General features: G+C 46.7%; 1 protein-coding gene across 1 annotated transcript in view; it reads right to left on the bottom strand.

The window, feature by feature from the left end:
- BRD4 (bromodomain containing 4) overlaps positions 1-21,100 on the bottom strand; it is an 87,582-nt gene that overhangs the window by 35,011 nt on the left and 31,471 nt on the right. The gene's annotated exons all lie outside the window — the stretch shown is intronic.

Here is a 21,100-nt window from a genome sequence, read left to right as displayed (position 1 = left end):
CCTGTGATTCTTTGGGGGCTTGGGGTGGGGGACAGTACATGTGACCTCCCCCACCCCAATCAGTGCCTTATTAGCACTCTGTCCATGCACTGCCCCCAACAACCCCTGCTTCAAGCCATACTATGGACATTCTTGCAACGGTGGCTTTGTGCACCTGTCCAGTTATTCTATAGGACAACCACAGGGAAGTGGGTTCATGTTTTTAACGTCAAACGGCCCCTCAGAAAACACACTAACCCACCCCTTACTTTTCATTCTTTTAATGAGAAGAAACATCTGCTTAAAAGCGTACTGATCATTTGCACTCTTGTGCAGTACTTTTCTGACACTTTACTACTAGCAAGAAGGAACAATCAGAAAGTGAGGCAGGAGCTGCTTCCATGTAACGAGCAACTCCAGTAATAAATCCAGGAGTTCAGTGAGGGTAAGAAAACCTCCGTAGCTGAGGAAGTCAGGCAAGGGCTTAGGCAAAGAGGGACGACAGGACTCTGGCAGGCAGAGGGGACAAGAAAAAATGGGGCAAGCTGGCTCGCTTTGTCCCAGCTTTCTTTCTGGAAGACGCTCAGCACATACTAGGCATTCTGGTTCAGTCCAAGTGTAATTTAAAACAAGGTTTTCACAATGGTTTCCATAAATGCAGTTCTGGCAAAATGTTACTGTTGTTGTTCTGTCACTAAGTCATGTCTCTTTGTGACCCCACGGACTACAGCAAGCCAGGCTCCTCTGTCCTCCAGTATCTCCCGAATTTGCTCAAATTCAAGTTTACTGAGTCGGTGATGCTATCTAACCATCTCATCCTCTGCTGCCCCCTTCTCATTTTGCCTTCACTCTTTCCCAGCAAGAAGGTATTTTCCAATAAGTCAGCTTTTCACATCAGATGGCCAAAGTATTTCAGCTTTAGCTTCAGCATCAGTCCTTCCAAGGAAGGACTGGAAAATCACTTAATTTTTAAATGCACAAGGTGAGAACTCACTACATAAAAGCAACTCAGTAGTGAAGTCCGTCATGGCGTGGAGGGGGTGGAGAGCTGAACCTCTTGGTCTGAGGCCTGACAAAGCCAACACGGCCAGGGAGACCGCTTTCCTTCCAGGGTGCTCTGGCTGACTACAGACCTAGCTATCAAGTGGCTAGACAACCCAAGAAGAGAGCGCTGCTCCGAAGAAAAGGCTGATGCGGGGGCAGGAACCCACGAGGGGAGCCCATGGCCATCACATGGCAGACTGTGGATCCTAGGGATCTGAATCCTTGTTTGCTTTAAGAGGAAGCATTGTTCTCTACCCCCTTTCACCATATAGATATAAAACTTAAGAGTGAAAGTGAATGTGAAGTCGCTCAGTCGTGTCCGACTCTTCGTGACCCCATGGACTGTAGCCCACCAGGCTCCTCCGTCCATGGGATTCTCCAGGCAAGAGTACTGGAGTGGGTTGCCATTTCCTTTTCCGGGTGAATCTTCTCGATCCAGGGATCAAACCCAGGTCTCCCGCACTGCAGGCAGATGCTTTAACCTCTGAACCACCAGGAAAGAGTGCCATTTGCCTATTCTGAGATGGGATACCAATCACTCAAACAAAAACCCATCACTCTGAATAAGTGATTTATCATTTAACTCACAGGAAAGGTCAATACTGTCAATGCTAGAGAAAGGGTGTGTTACAGCAGTGCCAGTTAGGTGTCTAGAGGTGGTCATGCATCTATTCAATGATGTCCAGCTGCTCCCAATATGCCAGTAAGACTTTAAGGTTTATGCCCTCCAGGTAACTCCCAAGACCCAAGAAAGAAGGGACAGCTCCTACAGCAACCTCTAAGCTCTCTACAAGGAGAACACCAACCCAGTTCTAACAACGCCTACAGGAAAAGGGGTTTTGCACGTGCAAAGCTGATTCCTGGTACCTCTCCTGCACATATGGTGCTGGAGATGAAGAAGGGGCACCCAGAGTTAAAACCAGATAGGTGTCCGGCATAAAAGTGTGATGGAGACTGATGGGCCAGCAACCTGCGGAAAGCATCCTCCAAGCCATGACAGCAGTGTGCTAGGAGCTGAGGACCACGAACGGGCATTTCCAGAAGCAACTTAATCTGCTGGTGGGCCAGTGAATATTGCAACAGCACAACAAGCTCTCAGGACCACAACTACTGAAATACAATAGTTTTCAAAGGCAGACGTGACAGGATAGGTCTGCCTCAGGCTCTGAGGATACAAGGCACTTTCCTTTCTCCACCAAGGGGACTTCTGGTACAAGTATGGCCAGAACTAAGGGCCATGTGGTCCTGAAAACGTGTCATGCAATGAGCTGTGGTGGGACAGTGGGGATGGAGGTGCTCCTAATGGGAGGGAGGTACATAAAGCACACCGGGCTGGGAGCCTGGAGAGGACGGGGTGGACACTGGAGCCTTAAGGTGAGTAAACACACCCCAGTGAAAGGAGGAAGGAGGTCACATACAGATTCAGGGAGGGGAAGCCTCCAAAGGCTGGGTGCGATAAGGTGTGGAGTCATCAGAAAGAGTGCTCAGAGAACAGAGGTGGAGAGGACAAGGGCTTAAGCTGAATCACCCAACACTGAGTGTGACTCAGGAGGAAGGGAGGAATCTAGCTGAGAGCATGTCACTGCTGACCTCAGGTGAAGCAGGATGTGGAGGGCGGCCCCCTGGAAGCTGCATTTGGCCGCACGTGGAACCTTGCACACAAAAAGCACGCCTTCACTCCTGAAGTGAGTGACAAGGAAGAGAAGAAATTTCTCTAGTTCTGAGGTCTAGCTGATAAAAGAACAGGACCTCAATCTCACAGAAGCTAGGTCTTACAGCCACCCGCAGAGTAATAAGCCATGGCAAAGTTCAGGCAGGCGAGTTCACAGAACTGCGTCCCTGACGGCAGCAGGCGAGTGCAGACCACCTTTAGGTAGCTGCCATTTAATTACTTATTCCCCTCTTCATTTCTTTTTATTCTTACCCCAGCATTGATTGCTAAGAAAAGCTCCTGTTTGTACCAGTGTTAAAGGTTGTACTTAGAGGTGTCAGCAGACAATAATACTATTTTCTGGATGAAATTTAACAACACTGTTTTGCTCTCATAGTTTCTAATGTAACTGAATATCCACGCGTGACTCCTGATTTAGTTTCCTTTCAAAATATAGGTACTATAAACAAAACAGTAAACTGATTTAAAAAACAACACAGTAAAGGATACAAGTATCAAGATAGGACATGACAAAAATAAAGTAGGAGTTGTAAGGGCAACCTGGTCTTGCCCTGTGATCCTCTTCAGAGGGGAGCCAGGTGAGACCTACTGCAGGTTGCCGGTGGGGAAGCCAGTGAAAGTCGCTCAGTCGTATCCGACTCTGCGACCCAATGGACTATACAGTCCATGGAGTTCTCCAGGCCAGAATACTGGAATGTGTACATGTTCCCTTTTCCAGGGGATCTTCCCAACCCAGGGATCAAACTCAGGTCTCTGGCATTCCAGGTGGATTCTCTACCAGCTGAACCACCTGGGAAGCTCAAGAACACTGGAGTGGGTAGCCCATCCATTCTCCAGCGGATATCTTCCCAATCCAGGAATTGAATTGGGGGTCTCCTGCATTGCAGGCAGATTCTTTACCAGCTGAGCTACTAGGGAAGCCCAGGGAAGCCAGTAGGCTAGGAAAATGTGCAGGAAACTGCTGGAAGAGGGAGGGAAGATGGAGAGGCATCCCCAAGACGGCGGAGACTATGCAGCGTTCCCTTGAAGCCCTCCACAGGTAAGTGAATGGAGGTAATCATTTACTGAGCAGAAACAGAAACTGGGGTTTTGGGCCAATACGAGGGAGACAGAAGGACAAATGACACAGGCAACACACCAGCTGGCCAGGAGCCTTGAGTTTGGTGGCCATGAGCAAGATACACAGAGATATAAGATATGCTGAGTGCGGGACATAAGTGTTGACAGAGGGGCAGCACACAGAGAAGGAAATATGTCAGTGGGATCTAAGAACACATGGAGAATAAATTTATTTAAAAAAAAAAGAGCACGTGGAGTTGGCTGGGGGAGGGTTTCTATGCAGCAGGACCAACATGTCCAGAGGAGCACAAGGGGACTAATGTTAACTGTGACCCATGATGAAGGGAGGAATTAAGCTATGAGGATAAAGATTGATGCACAGTCTGGTTTCTCCTTAGATCTCTCCCAGAAAGAAGCTCTAGAATTACACAGCCAAGCCCGAGCCAGGTGAGTTACAGCAAGCAAGGGACAGGAGCCACCCCACCCTGAAGGAGACAGTCTGGCTCTAGGGCAGTGGAGCTCTTTGGGCTACAAGAATGCAAGCCGCCAGAGGGTGGAGCCAAGCACATCCCACCAGGAGGAATCAGCCCCATGTTTTCCATTAAGTAATGACATCCTGGAAATCTTCAAGCAGTGTCCCCAAGGCAAGAGGGAGTCAAAGTAAATGACTTCTAAAGCTTCAGGGCTGGGCTGTGCCTTTTCTCTTTTCAAGTGGACTCTCAGCAAAGTCAAAGGACGGTGGACTCTGGACACAACCATTTTCCTTCACCTTCAAGGCAGGCCCACAGGGGCCTTTGGGCCAAGGAAGTTAAATTTTCTGCTCAAAAAAATGAATACTTTTTCTACAGAAAATCTGACCCTTTAACTTTGCTTCATCTCTATTTTAAACCAGTACGTCTATGACAGAAACCAAAACATCCTTTCAAGCCTGTAAGAACTGGGCAAGTAAACTCCTTAGAAAACTTTGAGGAGCCATTCATTCATACTGTGGCAAGAACACCAGGGAAACCAAGAATCTCTAATCTGTTATGGGCCAAGAAAGAGAGGCACTGGTGAGCAGCGCTGTGTGAGAGCCAGGATGCCTTTTCTAAGGTACAGATCCAACTGGGTTGCCATCTCAAGTACATTGGTCCCACAGTAGTCACCCCTAGCCTGCACTGTCCCAGCGCCTAGTATCAATACTCCAAACAACACGGTGGCCACAACGGGCCCCTTCTCTTGTCACCTTCACGACCTTCATTTGCTGTATCTGGTGCTTCCCTGATCCGTCTCATGGTTTTGATGGTCAGCCTCCCCTATACATGCAGCTGGGAGCCCTAGGGCCATCTTTACTTCACTCTTGTCCTCCTAACACACAGGTGTTTACTGAATGACTCAAGTACCGAAGTCACCCTACACTGACCACACACAATGGTCAGTTACTCTGGGGCTTCTAGTTCAATTTCAAAACTCTGGAAAAGGAAACCAGCTAGCATTCTCACAAGGAAAATGTGACTCCTATAGTCTCACTTGCTCAGCCAATGCATCCCATCTGAGTTACAAGCCACGCTTGGGGACTCTGTAGTCCACATGATGTCCTCCAAGTGATTAAGCAACACTTGGGCGAGTACTGTGAAAAAGAATGGCAGGGTTGCTGTGACCACTGACACTGAGGAAGGGCACGCCTGTGGTGGGGAATGTGGAGAGAGACAAGGCTTGTGATGGCCTGGGGAAGGTGCCACTGACGCAGTAACACAGGCACGGGCCTGGAGGCAGGAGAGACACCAGTGCACGTGCAGAGCCGAGAGGAGGACACACAGGAGCATGTGGCCACGCTGGCCTCGTGTCCTCCCTAAGTCCCTGACTGCGGGGCAGGGAAGACAGTGAAAGGGGCAAGGGGGGTGGAAGAGGCACTGAGGTCTGATTCTAGGGACACCAGGAGGTAAAGACTATAAAGAATCTCATTCCTGCCTGGAATATAGTTTCATCCTCAACTATACCTGCACACCGCAGCATGCTGTTTACAGATGCAGAAGATGGGATGCGCAGGGACACGGTAAATCACGAGTGTGAACACAGGGTGGCTCTCTGTCTGCCCCTGAGTCCCACAGGAAATGAACAGCTCTCAGCACCAGAGCTCTCTTTAGAGAGAGGAGGCTGAAAAGTCAAACTTATCAATCTGCAGATATGGAGGAATTTATTAATTCTCATGACAAAGTATAAATGGCCTTCAACTAATTCAACCAAAGTTTTACAGCTGAAAGATTCAAAAATGCTGTCCCCTGTTTCCACACTCACCTGTGGCTAAGAGGCAGGAGCCACCAGGTACTGAGCTGAGACAGGGGAAGGTCAAGGGACAGGAAGAGGATTTCACTTATTGTTTTCAACCCAAAGAAGGCTCAAAGACCCCACAGGGTGTCCAATTCTGGATCTACTCCCAACAGTTATCTTACAGCATGTTCCCAGTTTAGAGGAAGAAGAAAAAGATGAAGAAAACCTGGATGGTCAGTGTCCTGGTTCAAAGACTGACTGTTGAGGCACCACAGAGTGTCACAGTGGGAACTATCAGTGCAAGGTAATTGATAATGTTACACCCTACTATATTCAACAATGTCCCATCTTCCAAAGCCTGCATTCAGCAGTTACTGTCATAAAAAGCAAATACAGCTGGTCCTTCTTATCTGCAGATTCCACCAACAGCAGATCAACAATGGGGGGGGGGATATTCTAGAAAGTTCTAAAAAGCAAAATTTGAACTGGTATGCACTGGCAACACAGAATTTACACTGTCTAAATTACTTTCATAATGTTTACTTGCATTAGCTATAAATAACCTAGAGATGATTTAAAGTATAGGACAGGACGCGCAGTTGGTTATATGCAAACACTATGCCATCAAATTTTGTTTCTTTATTGGAGTCTAGCTGATTTACAATGTTGTGTTAGTTTCTGTTGTACAACAAAGTGAATCAGTTCCATTTATACGTATACCAACTCTTTCTTAATACTGATTTCTTGGCTGTGTTGGGTCTTAGTTGCAGGACACAGATCTTCCATCTTCACTGTAGCATGTGGGATCTTTAGTCGCAACATGCAAACTCCCAGCTGAGGCATGTGGGATCTAGTCCCCCGATTAGGGAACGAACCTGAGCTCCCTGCATTGGCAGTGCAGAGTCCAAGCCACTGGACCACCAGGAAGTCCCTGACGCTGCTTTAGACTCTTTGCCTGTAAAGGTCATTACAGAGTACTGAGTAGAGCTCTGTGTGTTGCACAGTGGGTCCTTAAAAGTTCTCTATCTTATATAGACCAGTGCGTATGTCATTCCAAATCTTCCAATCTAACCCTCCCCCCTCCCCCCACTGCTAACAGTGTTTTCTACATCTATGATTTGATTTGTTTTATAACTAAGTTCACTTGTATCAATTTCTTTGGATTGCACATACAAGAGAAATGGTATGTGCAATGATTACATGATATTCGTTTTTTTTCTGACTTACTTCACTCAGCATGATAATCTCTCATCTATCCATGTTGCTGCAATGTAAGAGACTTGAGCACCTCTGGATGTGGGTGCCTGGCAGTGGGTGTGATTGTGTGGCCGTGTGTCCTAAAACGGAATCCTCAACAGATACCAATGGACGGCTGTACCATGTAAAATTCAACACAGGATACAAAACGTGGGTGACAGATGTCTTAAGGTTGTAGTTCTAAGGTTTAAGGAGTTGTGCTGTAGCCAACAGGCACACATATTCCATAAGCAACTGGCTGTAGTAATGCAAGAATATAATATTTTTTCCTTTCAATTCATGTGTTTTCTTCAAACAGGTGTAAACTGTTGTTGGGATATTAGTACTTACTTTGTTGTTTGTACCTAACTATCCATTAAACAAGCTTGTTAGGTATTCCCTGTGGCCTAATATCATGATTAAAAAAAGTGATATGCTACTTTTGCCGTGAACTAAAGTATGGGAACCTCTGGGTTGACTAATAAAAGTTAAAATGTCAATTCTATTTATTTTTGTCTGCACTGGGTCTTCATTGCTGCTCGCAGGCTTTCTCTAGTGGCGAGAGGGGGCTACTCTCAAGTTCTGGTGTGCAGGCTTTGCGCTGCAGTGGCTTCTCTCACTGCAGAGCGCAGGCTCTAGGGCACACAGGCTTAGCTGCCTGGCAGCATGTGGAATCTTCTGGACCAGTGACTGAACCCTTGTCCCCTACACAGTGGCAGCTGTATTCTTAACCAGTAAACCACCAGGGAAGTCCAAAATGCCAGTTCTTTTCCTATGTTTACAGTCCCCTGATTAATTACTCCTGCTGTGAAGAATATTGCTTGCTATCATTCCAACTCATCTAAGGACACTGTTTAGCAGACAATACAACTGTAATGTTTTTCAAATTTCAACAGAAATATTTTCTTTCCTGGAGATTAGTAGGAGGCGAGACAGACACGGGAGAGGCTTGGGTCTAGGCTTCTGTAAGTAACTGAGAGAGGACAAGAGAAAGACTTGATTCCTGGAGATTTAGTCCCAGCTCTGTCTCTGGAGAGAGGCTGACAGTTACACTTTGTATTTGCAGTTCCACCTTAACTCCTGACCTCCCAGAGGGCCCACAAACCCAGTGACCCCACCTTGACTCCTTCCCGTCCATTCACTCGCCTCTGAATTAAAGTGACAAAGCACATAGGCAGTAAGATGCCAGAGAAGGCAGGAGCAGTGCAGGTTAACTGGGAAGCCTTACAAACTCTCCTGTGAGATACAGTGACAATACTCAACATCTGTGCTGGGACCTAGAAAAGCCTGTCAGCAGATAACTGCTGCTTCCTGGGCTGATGCCCTGTACTGAACACTCACTTAATCCTCAAGGCAAGACTTTCATCGTCCTGGCAACAAAGCAGCATAATGGGTGCTGGTCTGGTCAGCAGGAGGTCAGCCAGGGCTGTGTGTCTCTTGACTGCTCTGTTTCACAGCTGCTTCTGTTCATGAAGCCCAGGGGCAAAGGCCCAGTCAACTGCTGGGCCCAGAGCGTGTGGTTTGGCTGAGGGCACCCCACTTCCATATCCTGGTATGTTATTTCTTAAGAAATTTATTTGAGCTGTGCTGGCCCTTCGTTGCTGCATGGGCTTTCTCTAGCTGAGGCAAGCAGGGGCTCCTCTCCAGCTGTGCTGTGCGGGCTTCTCACCGCAGCGGCTTCTCGTTGCAGCTCCCAGGCTCTAGAGCCCTGGCTCTACAGTGGTGCCACAGGGGCTTGGTTGCTCTGCAGCATGTGGCATCTTTCCAGATCAGCGATTGAACCTGTGTCTCTTGCACTGGAAGGCGAATTCTTTAGCACTGAGCCACCAGGGAAGCCCTTGGCATGTATTTTAATCAACAGACTTGCTCTCTCTGCAGAAGCAGCTCAATGTCACATGACCCTCAAGTAAATGAGGTTAGCTTCTGAAGAATTAAACCCCTGCAAATGTACCAAAGTCAAGGTAACTCTCACAGCACCTGGCCATCTGTGACTTGGACAACATCATAGGTGAAATCAGCAGCACACTCCCCTGCTGATGCCATGCGGAGCAGGGTCAAGGGGAGCGGAGACCAAATTATTTATGCTTCCCAAGCAGTAAAGGGCTGGAGGGGCTGTGGCTTTAACTGGTTTCATGCCAAGAAAAAAAGCTGGCCAATGCCAGATGACCCCAGCATCTCTTGAAAGTATAAGCTGACAGGAGCATGCACCCTTCAGACAAAGGAGATCCCCTCCTCACTACTACAAGGTTCTTCTATAAGAAGGAGACACTGAAGGCGATAGGGGACCTTGATTCTGGTTAAAAAAAAAACCAAAAAAACCTGGCAATTTTTCAATACTAGTTAATGTGCAGCAAATCGTAGCCTGTCCTAGGAACATCTTTGTTGAAATGTTAGTTACAATGGTTACGGAACACCAATATCAGAAAGCATGTTCCTCCTGGTCCCAGAGGAGAAGCTGCTTCCCGTTCACAGTGAAGGCCCATTTCACTGTGCAATCTGTGTCGGTGGGGAAGCACAAACAGGATTACTCTTCCATCTGACCGGCTCAGACGGCTGGTGAGAACAGCAATCATGTCATCAGCCAGACTGAGGTGTCTGGAGGCTGGCCAGTGGTTGTGCACTGAGGAAGCTCTCAGAAGCCTTAATCCTCCTCCCTGCAGCTTGAACATGCCCTGACCCCTGGACTTGCCAAACAGGGCCCCATCACCTCAGAATCAAGCTGGCAGCTGCCTTGAGCCCAGCAGCTCCAGGTGGAAATGAGTCAGCCATGCTGCTAAGCATGCACAGACTCACTCATGCTCTCTGTCTCCCAATGGAGGGAACCAGGCCCATGAGGACCCTGCAGCCGGAAGACCAGGACCCAGAAGGCTGGGCAGGCCACAACCCCGCCAATCAGAAATCCACTCGCTCTGCTTTAGAAACCAATCAGCAAAAACATTACATTAGGGGCAGTGAAAAATGTGTACCATCTTTAGCTTCCCTATGAAAGCTGCCAGCAGCTGGAGGTCCAATAAAAGGCTCCATTGTTACATACGGCTTACATCATGGTGTTGATGGTTAAATCTGGACAGATGATTTGTGAATTTAAAGTGTTCCTGAGATGGGCAGGCAGTTAAAAAGAAAACAAAACTTTGATGTGGACAAGACTAAAACTACTAAAACATACATCAGCAGGGGGAGGCTAATTTTTCCCAGAGAGTAAAAACAGTCAGCTATGCAGGATAAACAGTCTTTGCAACACTTCATTCTGCTGTTGCTGTATCATGAAAGCAGCCTGCTGACAATCCTGGGACGAGGAACGGTGGCTGTGTGTCAGTAAAATTCAGACTAGTCGGCAGGCCTCAGTTTGCAACCCTTGTTTCATAGATTTCTAGACTTTGTGTCAAAATGAAGGAACTCTTAAGTAACATGAGTGCTATGTTAGAAAAGCAGAATACACAATTACAGATGAAATTAGGTAAAGACAGACAACTGGGTGCGTACATGAAACCATAAAATGGAAGTGAGACATGGTGGCAGCTCTGTGGGTGACTATACCTACTGCTGCTGCTAAGTCGCTTCAGTCGTGTCCGACTCTGTGTGACCCCATAGACGACGGCAGCCCACCAGGCTCCTCCGTCCCTGGGATTCTCCAGGCAAGAACACTGGAGTGGGTTGCCATTTCCTTCTCCAATGCATGAAAGTGAAAAGTGAAAGTGAAGTCACTCAGTCGTGTCCGACTCTTAGCGACCCCATGGACTGCAGCCCACCAGGCTCCTCCATCCATGGGATTTTCCAGGCTAGAGTACTGGAGTGGGGTGCCATTGCCTTCTCCATGACTATACCTACTTACATTTAAAAACCAACCAACCAACAATATGCCCCCCCTCTCACAAATTCCCACTGACCTCTGCTGAGGTGGTTTTTTGATCTGTCTACCTCTTTACCTGGTGAGCTGGCCTCCAGACACTGCTTCTCAAAGCAGCCTTGACCTGCCCAAGTCTGTAAATCAGAGGCTGGAAGACTGACAGAAACACAATCTGCCATTAATTCAAACTCTCCATTCCCACAGACCTAGGTCTAAGGTTGTGCCCTTCATAGGTTAAGGTAAGAGTGATACTTTCTTCTGGTTGCCTCTTTTAAAGTTATTACTACTACTATTCTATCTGCCTTTACTTTTAAACCTTTTATTTTTAGTGATTTTATTTTCCAAAAGAGCTGTTCTGATGTATGTAACACTAAGATTAACCCACACTACAACACGTAATGCCAACAGAACAGACTGTTGTTTCATGCAGAAAATTCCTGCTCGCTTTGAGAGGTGGACTCCAATATGGCCAGAGACATGCAGATCGCAAAGCCAAGGCAGGCAGAGAGGCCAGGCACTTCCTCTGCCTAGATGAGAGTTTCCCAGTAGGAAGGAAGCATAGGGAACAATGCAGAATTGAATAATCTGCAAGGCAGCAAGAATGAGAGATGGTGTTCATTTCACAACACAGAGAAAGTACTGAAATGAGGAAAATGTCTGAGAAGTGAGAAACTAGGATTAGCCAAACGAGGCTGACGTAGTATTACGGGTGACCTGCATGTAGACCATAAAGCTTCTGAGGGTGATGCTACACTGGTTCTCTGTAACTGTCACATTGATTCTCTATAACCCTCCCATTTCCAACAAAAAGATAAAATGTAAGTTCATGATCCTCATGAACAAAATTTAAAACTAAAACTAGTACAAGAAAGACAACTGTGGTATTTCTAGAACACCAAACACCAGGAAAACACGTTAGTGTTAACCTTCAAGCTAGTGGTCAAAGTCGAGCTGTTTGGGAGTTTGGGAGGCCAAGAGGAAGGTATGAAGTGCAGATGATGAACCACCTGCAACAGGCAACAGGAAGCACCACACGGGGGAGAGGCAGTCTACTGTCTGTGGCTGAAATGTTCCAGAACATGCCAGCTCACAGGCACACAGGTCTGCTTTGTTTAAGTGGCAACAGCAACATCCCAACCAACTTTCCCATAAAGTCATTCCCTGAAATGAGAAGCAGCCTCCACAAGAAGGCCAAGCTAACAAGGTGGGAGATATCCCACAAAAGCCTATCATGGCTCTAAGCTTCTCTCCAAAGCAGCAGAATGGAAGCTGAGAGGGAGACTCAAAACCACACTTAACTCGGACTTCCCTAGTGGTCCAGTTATGACGATGCTCCCAACACAGAGGACCCAGGTCTGATCCCTAGTCAGGGAGCTAGATCCCACATGCCACAACTAAAGAGTTCACATGCTACAACTAGAGACCCTGAGTGCTGCTAAATAAATATTTTTTAAAACTACACTTACTGGGGACAAATGGGGCTCAGGAAGAGGGCTAACACAAGAGCTTCCCAAGACACCATGACCCCAACATCTTCAGCCATGACCACCAAGGAGGCAGGAACAGATGCATCAATCAAGGACAAGGGCACACAATGACTTGGGCTTTAGCGAAGCACGAGAGCCTGTTTACCTTGATGAAAAGCCAATGCTTATGGGTGACCTCTTCTTTAATGATACTACCCTCTGACCTTCACTGTGAAGCTGAACTTTAAAAGAAAAATCTCAGAAAAAGGAATTATCTGTCATTAGCAGGCACTCTCAAGAAGAGGATCCAGCTAGGATGACCTGTTCCCCTCACCTTTCACCAGGTACAGAACTCAAATAATAGCAAGAGCTGACAGTGTCTGAACTAGACATCCACTGCCAAGGCTACAGGAAAAGGCTGGTGCTCTGAGAGTCAAGCTGCCCCAGGCAAATAGACCGAGGGGCCCTGGCCTCCAAAATGCACTGATTTTCAGACAGGTGCTTCTCTCAGGCAAGGGCAAGCCACCTCCATGCACTGCAAGGAGGTCTCTACCCTCAGGAAACATTCAGTGTTGACTTTTGCCCTCACAATCTCACCACGTCAGCTTGAGAAGGACGTGTGGATTTAAACAACCAACCTCCTCTAGATCTCAGTAACTTTCGGAGTACAAAGCCAATCAAGGACAAAACTCAACACTGCTTTAGATGAGAACAGCAAGGGAAGCAAAAAAAAAAAAAGGTGACAGGGATGTTTCTTTGTAAAAACTGATGTTTTTGTTTGTCATTAATTCCACCTAACTTCCACCAAAAGCTGATTCACAGAAGTCAAGTACCCCAACTCTGACAGACAGGAAGGTGGATACAGGTGCTGGAGAGAAAAAGGTCAAACCTCACCAGGCACATATGATCTCTTCAGCCACTGTGCTCTGGGCAGGGGGGGTCTTGTCACAGGCAGTGCTCTGCCCTGGGGAACCTCAGCTGCAGCAGAATCTCACAGGCTCAGATCTTGTTGCACAACCCAAGTTTACTCCCTGCTAGACACAATCAGGTCAGCTTGTCCCCAGTGTCCACTTGGGAAAGTAAGGGTTGCTCACTGCTGAGGAGCTCTCAGCCCATCAGAAGCCAAAACCCCTGCCCCAGTGCATAGACTACCACACTCCCAATGAACCCACGGTATTTCCTGGAACTCTCTGCCACTTTTCTATTAATATCAGGAAAAATATTTAAGGATGTGGAACTAACATACACCCCACATGAAGCTTCAAACCAAGGTCCAGTGCACAGAATGACTGAATAAAAAAAATGTGTGCACACACGTCTCTGGCTGGGAATGCCAACTGCCTTCACTGGATTTAGTAACTGGTTTTCCCAGTGCATGGGGAAAGCTGGAGACCCACATGCTGGGCAGATTGAGGCCCCTGGCCCTTCCCCATCTCTCCACATAACTCTCTGGAATTCTGAGTTCTTCTAGACTCCATGCCAGGTACATCTCACCCAGAAGAGAGCAAAGCTGAACAGGGCCAGTGACCCCACTATCTTCTCCGGGGTCTCAGTGCGCTCCCACCAACGATCCCCAAACTTTGTGCAGCTTCAGACCTGGGGCCAAGAGCTAGACAGAAGAGGAGCAAAGAAGTGTTCTCCACCCGTTTAACCAGGAACACAGATGGGCTGCCGTGTAATTCCCATCCCCCACACGCCTTACACAGATGAGACGTGGCTGGGCCCCTTCCCTCCACCAGTCTAACACTCAGTGGAGAAGCAAAGGCTTCAAGAGGTGTGCCCAAGGCTTAGGTGCTCCCAGGCCTTATTAAGACAGGACAGAAGCGAGAAAGAGAATCCAGCTGAGAATTCACCAAAAAAAAAAAAAACAGCAGGGCCCTAAAGTTTTCAGGAGTCTTCAGAAGTCAGAGAAGGACCTGGTAGAAGATGGTAGTACAGGCTGCCGCACAGAGGAAAAGATTCTTCACTCCTACATCCTATCTACATGTGTCTGACAGAAATAAATGTGACCATTCAAGCACCTTCATTTTCTTGTAGCCAGATTATAATGCTAAAAGGTGAAGTTAACAGTATATTTCGTGGAACCCAATATACTCAAAATTCCATTTCAATGTGTAACCATAAGAGAAACTGAGACATTTTACATTTTTCATACTAAATGTCTTAAATTGGTGTGTACTCCACACCTTCAGCACATCTCAATTCAGGAGCTAAATTTTCATTCAAAATATTTGATCTGTGTGTACATTTTATAAAGTTTGATGTTTAAAGCAGATTCACGGACTTCTCTGGAGGTCCAGTGGTTAGGGCTCCAACCTTTTCATTGCACAGGGCATGGGTTCGATCCCTGGTCGGGAAACTAAGATCTTGCATACCATGCTGCATGGCCAAAGAAAGAAAAAAATAGATGCACGTGCCCAAGATGTTCCAAACATACTTAAAAAGTTCTCCAAAACTAAATGGTGGCACCAGTTTTAAATTTTTAATTAGAATTCATTAAAAATTTAAAATTCAGTTCCTCAGTCGCAGTACCACATTTTGATGAGGCCTAAAAGCCTGATGAGGTTAGTACTGACCTTGACTGTAAAGATGTAGAAGGTTCCTCCTGTAGAAGCTAGGCAGGCTGGGGCAGTCATGTTAGAAACTCAGCTCTGGGGCCGAAGAGCCCAGATCACTATACACATTTGACCCTAGCGATTTCAAACCCATTCACCTGCACATTACATCAACTTGCTTTTTATAAATTTAAATATATTTATTTAAAATAAAATGCTAACATATCACATGTGATGTGTCAACCTATTTGAATGGGAGACAGACATTTTTTGAGACAACATGGGAATTCTTAATATGGAATGCAATTATTGTTGATTTTCCATAATATGTACTGTAGTTTAATAGGACAATGCCCTTATTTAAAAAAAATAATAAAAACTTCAGTAGCCTTTTATATTATTTATCCTTTTATTGTGGCAAAATACACATAACATGAAATTTACCATTACAACCATTTGCAAGGTGGCTCAGTGGGTAAGGAATCCACCTGCAACGCGGGAGACACAGGAGACACTGGTTCAATCCCTGGGCTGGGAAGCTCCCCTGGAGGAGGGCATGGCAGCCCACCCCAGGATTCCTGCCTGGAGAATCCCAGGGACAGAGGAGCCTGGCGGGCTGCAGCCCATGGGGGTCACAAACAGCCGGCCATGACTGGAGCGTCTGAGCACGCACGCAAGCACACAGGTGAGTGGCCCTAAGCACAACCACACAGTTGGCCAACTATAGCCACTGTCCAACTCAAGAACGCTTTTCATCTTGCAAAATCGAAACTCCACGCCCATTAAACACTAACTCTCCATTTCCTCCACCCTCCAGCTCCTAGTAATCACCATTCTACTTTCCGTCTCTATGAAACCAACTACTCTCACTACCTAATGTAAGTGGAATCACAAAGCCATTTGTCCTTCTGTAACTGGCTTCTTTTTCTTAACATAATGTCCTCAAGGTTCATACATGTAGCATGTATCAGAATTTCCTTCCTTTTATGGCTGAATAATATTCCATCATGTGGATAGACTGTATTTTTCATTCATCCCTCCATGGAAACTTGGGTTGCTTCCATCTTTTGGCCATTATTTTGGCCATTATGACCAATACATCTATGAACACGGATACACAAATATCTGCTGGGAGTCCCTGCTTTCACGAAAACACCTTTATTCTGAAAGAGATGCTTGCTGAAGTACATGAGGTAAAATATCACATCTGCAACCTACTTTCAACGACTGGGGTGGGAGGAAACCTGTGCACTGAAAAAACAAACGTGGCAAAATATTAACTGGTGAATCTACTTTTTGAAGCTATGAAAATTTTCAAAAATAAAAGAAAAAGTCATTAACTTAAAAACAAGCACCAGCTGCTATGAAGAGAAAGTCCGTGTAAAAAGAAGGACAATGAAAGCAATGTTGGCATGACTACTGGCCCAAGATTCTCACTGGCATTGGAAGTGCACCAAGGGAGATTAACAACAGCTGACACTTTTTCCTCAAAGTGAACAGAAGCACTGTGGGAGACTGAAAATGTAACTAGGCCCCTCTCTCATGAGGACTGCTAGCCCTGGCACTCGCCAAAGTCATTCCACTTAGGGGTTAGGCATCCCACAATTTGGGAACACTACCGAGGGGTTGGAGAGCAAATTTATCATGGAGGCTACTGCAGGAACAAAGCACCAAGGCGGGGCAGGGCAGGGCAGATGCATGCGGAGGATGGGGTCAGACCCAAAGATAATTTAAGGGGACAAATCCCAGCCATTGAGGCCCAAAGGAAGACCAGAATTAACTGATGAGCCATCATACGACAAACTTGCATCTGGCTATAGGAGCAGAGCAGAGCACAGCAGAGTAGCCAGGCTGAGTGAGGCCATTCAGGACACTGTGCCCAGAGATGCTGCTGCTGCTAAGTCGCTTCAGTCGTGTCCGACTCTGTGCGACCCCATAGACGGCAGCCCACCAGGCTCCCCCGTCCCTGGGATTCTCCAGGCAAGAACACTGGAGTGGGGTGCCATTGCCTTCTCCGGCCCAGAGATGAGAGTGCCCCAAATTGAAATCCCTGCCAGGGAGGTAGACATAGGCAATGGAATCAGCAGCCTCCTGAATGGCGACACCACAGAAACAGGTTAGAGGCAGTAGGTGTGGGTCACGGTCTCAGGCATCACGGCTGCTCCTGGGTTTTCAATGAGGCGGTTGGCAACCTGGGGTGAGGGTAGGGGGACTCAAACCATACAATTTCGTCCTCCCAAAGTTGAATAATGGGTGTGAAAGGGGAGGGAGTAGAAAATACGTCAGAAAACATTAAATGTGAGATACACAAAGGCTTTTAAAGCATCAAGACACCGAAGGAGAGTTTTAGATCAAGGCAAAAAACCCAGAAGAAAATAAATTTCAAAGAAGATTCCAGAGCCTGGGCTGTGATCCTGCAGGGCCCCCACGGTCCTCATAACTAGAGGGAGGGGACTAGAACACAAGTTTTAGTTATAAACTCAGCTCCTTCCCAGAGGCTGTTTTGTGAGACACAGGCAGAATTCAGCCAGAACTACTGACCCTGCCCTGAGCCCTCCACAAACTCGGGTGGCTCCTCCCACTAATATAAAGGAGCGCGGAGCCATTCTGTATTTCCCTTGTTCTGGCCTCAGCAGCTGGTGCTACGCAGGATCGTGTGCTGCAGCAGGCAGATGTGAGGAAGTCAGCCCATGAGGGTGGCTTCAGAATAGGGTGGAGGGCACCGACCCAGGCAGATGGAGGAAGGCAGAGCTCAGAGTCCACCCTCAACGAATGGCATGAATGAGCTCTTTCACTGGGAAAGGAGAGCGTGCAGCAGTGCCATCTGCTATGAGGAGAGAAAGGTCAGAGAACAGGCACTGCGTCCTCAGCCCTCCAGAGTCGGGTGAAAATCACCACCTGGCTCTCCACCCTGCCAAGGCTGCTGGAGCAGGCAAGGCCTTAACATGAGAAGCTGCAACATGTGAGCTACAGTCTCTGCAACAAGTGGGGGAAACCAAAGTGCAGAACCATCTCAGGATAGCTTCATAACTTCCACCTCTGGCTGCCCTGTTCAACTCCACGTCCCCAACTCACCCTCCATCCCACCCCCATTTCTCAGCTTAGACATTAGCACCCAGAGCCAGCGAGGGTAGAGATGCTTCACCAAGATGCCTCCAAATGACTCCAGCAGAGAGCTAGGCTTCTTACCAACTTAAAATCAGAAAATAGGCGAGCATTTCCCCAACCCCAAACTGCTAACAGGATAGCTCAAGCTGATGAAATCAAGAGAATGGAAGCTGGGAAAGGTGTGGTTTGTGGAGGCCACTGCTCTCTCCCCCTGGGGCACCACCCATTGCCAAGACCATATCCACAGAGAGAGGAAGGCCCAGGGCACTCTCTCTCCATATGCCACCACCACCTCAGCAAGGGGTTCAGGTCAAGGAAGGCTTCCTGGGGAAGGAATTCACATTTTTATTTTGTCTCTTGAAGAGGCAAGATAAGTTAAAATCACCTATCTCCAGGCTCAGGCTGGGGTAGAGAGTTACATGCTTGAACACAAGAATCCCCAATGATAGAAGCCTCTAAACAAAGTTTTGAAACCCAGAGAATGGACATTTTACCGAAGACCCATTTTGGATTAAAAATAAGCTTCCATCAACACCCCCATCACCCAACCAAATGACATTTAAAACCAGACTAACTTGACTGCCATGCAGATGGATTATTGGAAGTGGACTCAAATGAAGTCAATGTTGAAAATTTGGTGCTGGACCATTTAAATTCTCTTCAAACTGCAACAAACTTATAATGGTATTTTCGATGTGCCTTCACTAATCCTGTTACCATGTTAAAGCACAAAAATAGAATCTGTTCCCTTGGAGTTCACTGGTTGCCATAGGAATGGCATCAAAATGTATTATACTTTCAGGTGTAGAAATGCACCATAGGTGCTTAAGAAGAAAAACCCTTATCAAACCCAGTTCAAACTCAAATCCCTTTAAAAATAAATGGGTACAAGTATACCAAGAACATGACTCAAACCGATGTGCTCCAGGTCTGGGGAAGAAAGGGAAATTTCACTCAACACAAACATAGAACACCAGGCCTGTGAAAGACCCTCCCATGAAATACAGCCAACCTGGCCCGACTATCCTCCTGACCAGGACCCTCCACACCCTGCTCCCAGCCTGGGCACACGTACCAGAAGCAACAGAGCTCATGCACACACATTCCCACTCCAAGCCCAGTCTTCTTTTATTCCTGATTTATTCCATTTTTATATGGACCCATATTTGAAAGCATAAGCTTTAACTCCCAGTGGATTCAACTTCCCTAGTGAGTTAGGCTCACTTCCTCTAGTGAGTAAGGACAGAGATATAAGCTATTATGGATCTGACTTCAACCCAAGGCATGATTTGAAACATTTTAAAAAGTGTTCTTTAAAAAGAGAAAAGCCTACTGCATTACAGAGGTTAACGGTCCCCAGCAAACCTAGACGAAGAGACAGGCACAATGGTACTCCAGACCCCGCAGAACCCCAAATCAAGGGGTTCCAAAAAGGGCTGAGCTTGCTCCTCTTTCTTGTTAACTTGCTCCTGTGATCCAACTACTGCTCTCCTCACTAACCAGTATCTATCTGGCCTGTCCTGCTTCTTACTTTTGCTTCCTTCACTACACAGATATATGCTAATATAACACGTATTTGTGTTGTGTGAGTATGTAAGGAGATGATGTTGAAGATTAAGAACAAGCTGAAAACCAACTGGTCCAGTCTGGCCAAGCAGCAGAGGCCTGGGGATGACTGGGTATAACCCTGTCATTTGAGGTGTTCCTAGTTTAGGTGAAAACTTTGGATTTGCTATAGTTTTCAACAAACACCTTACTGTGTATCTCTTAATTCTACAGGCTCTGAGGATTCAGTATGAAGACACCTACCCTCATGGGCTTACATTCTGGCCAAGAGGTGGGGCAATGGAGACAGACAGGCAACCAAGAACTAAAATAACAACTAAAATTATGTGATGTATATCGAAAAAAGAAATGATAGGGGGCATATGGCATTGGAGCTTTTAAAAGTAACTACTCCTTGGGACTTTCACAAAAAGCAAGACTGTGGTTTCTGAGCTCTCCCCATTTCATCTATATGATGTATTCAAGGAATTTAGCTGACAAATTTTCTCCATTAAAATATCTAATTCATGTGCAAATTACTCTAAAGATGGTTTCCCAGGTCTATCTACTTTGAACTCAGGGGCTTGTGGCATACTTAAAACCACAGCTTTCATCCCATGACAGGCTCACCTTTAAAGATACTGAAAAAGGACAGAATTCATTTACCTTACAGAATTTACATATAAGACAAAAGAACTCATTAAGCCAGTTCATACTACAAATTCACTTTTTGCCTACACATTTATTGCATGCATGCACGCTGAACCACTTCAGTTGTGTCCAACTCTTTGTGATCCTATGTACTGCAGCCTGCTAGGCTCCTCTGTCCATGGAATTCTCCAGGCAGAAACACTGCAGTGGGTCGCCATGCCCTCCTCCAGGGGATCTTTCCAACCCAGGGATTGAACCCGAGTGTCTCTAATGTCTCCTGCATTGGCAAGCAGGATCTTTACCACTAAGGCCACCTGGGAAGCCCATTCACATTTATTACACAGCGTATTTTCCTGCAAAGAGTCATGTCTGAGAGGCAAGTCATCCTTGATTCCACCCCTCAGGCAGGATACAAAGACAGCAAATCCTAGGTTTACCTTGTTACAGCCAGAAGAATGCAGTTCCTTCTGGTACACCAGTTACTTGGGTGGCAATAACAAAATTATGGGTTTCCCTGGCGGCTCAGCAGTAAAGAAACCGCCTGCAATGCAGGAGACGCAGGTTCAATCCCTGGGTCAGGAAAATCCCCAGCAGAAGGAAATGGCAACCCACTCCAGTATTCTTTCCTGGGAAATCCCATGGATAGAGGAGCCTGGCAGGCCACAGACTATGCAGTGCAACAGGACTT

The sequence above is a fragment of the Bison bison genome, unplaced genomic scaffold (genome assembly GCF_000754665.1).
Source record: "Bison bison bison isolate TAMUID 2011002044 unplaced genomic scaffold, Bison_UMD1.0 scf7180017863978, whole genome shotgun sequence".
Taxonomy (NCBI): Eukaryota; Metazoa; Chordata; class Mammalia; order Artiodactyla; family Bovidae; genus Bison; species Bison bison.
Note: the sequence above shows the minus strand (reverse complement) of the source record. Positions and strands in the feature narration are given on the sequence as shown.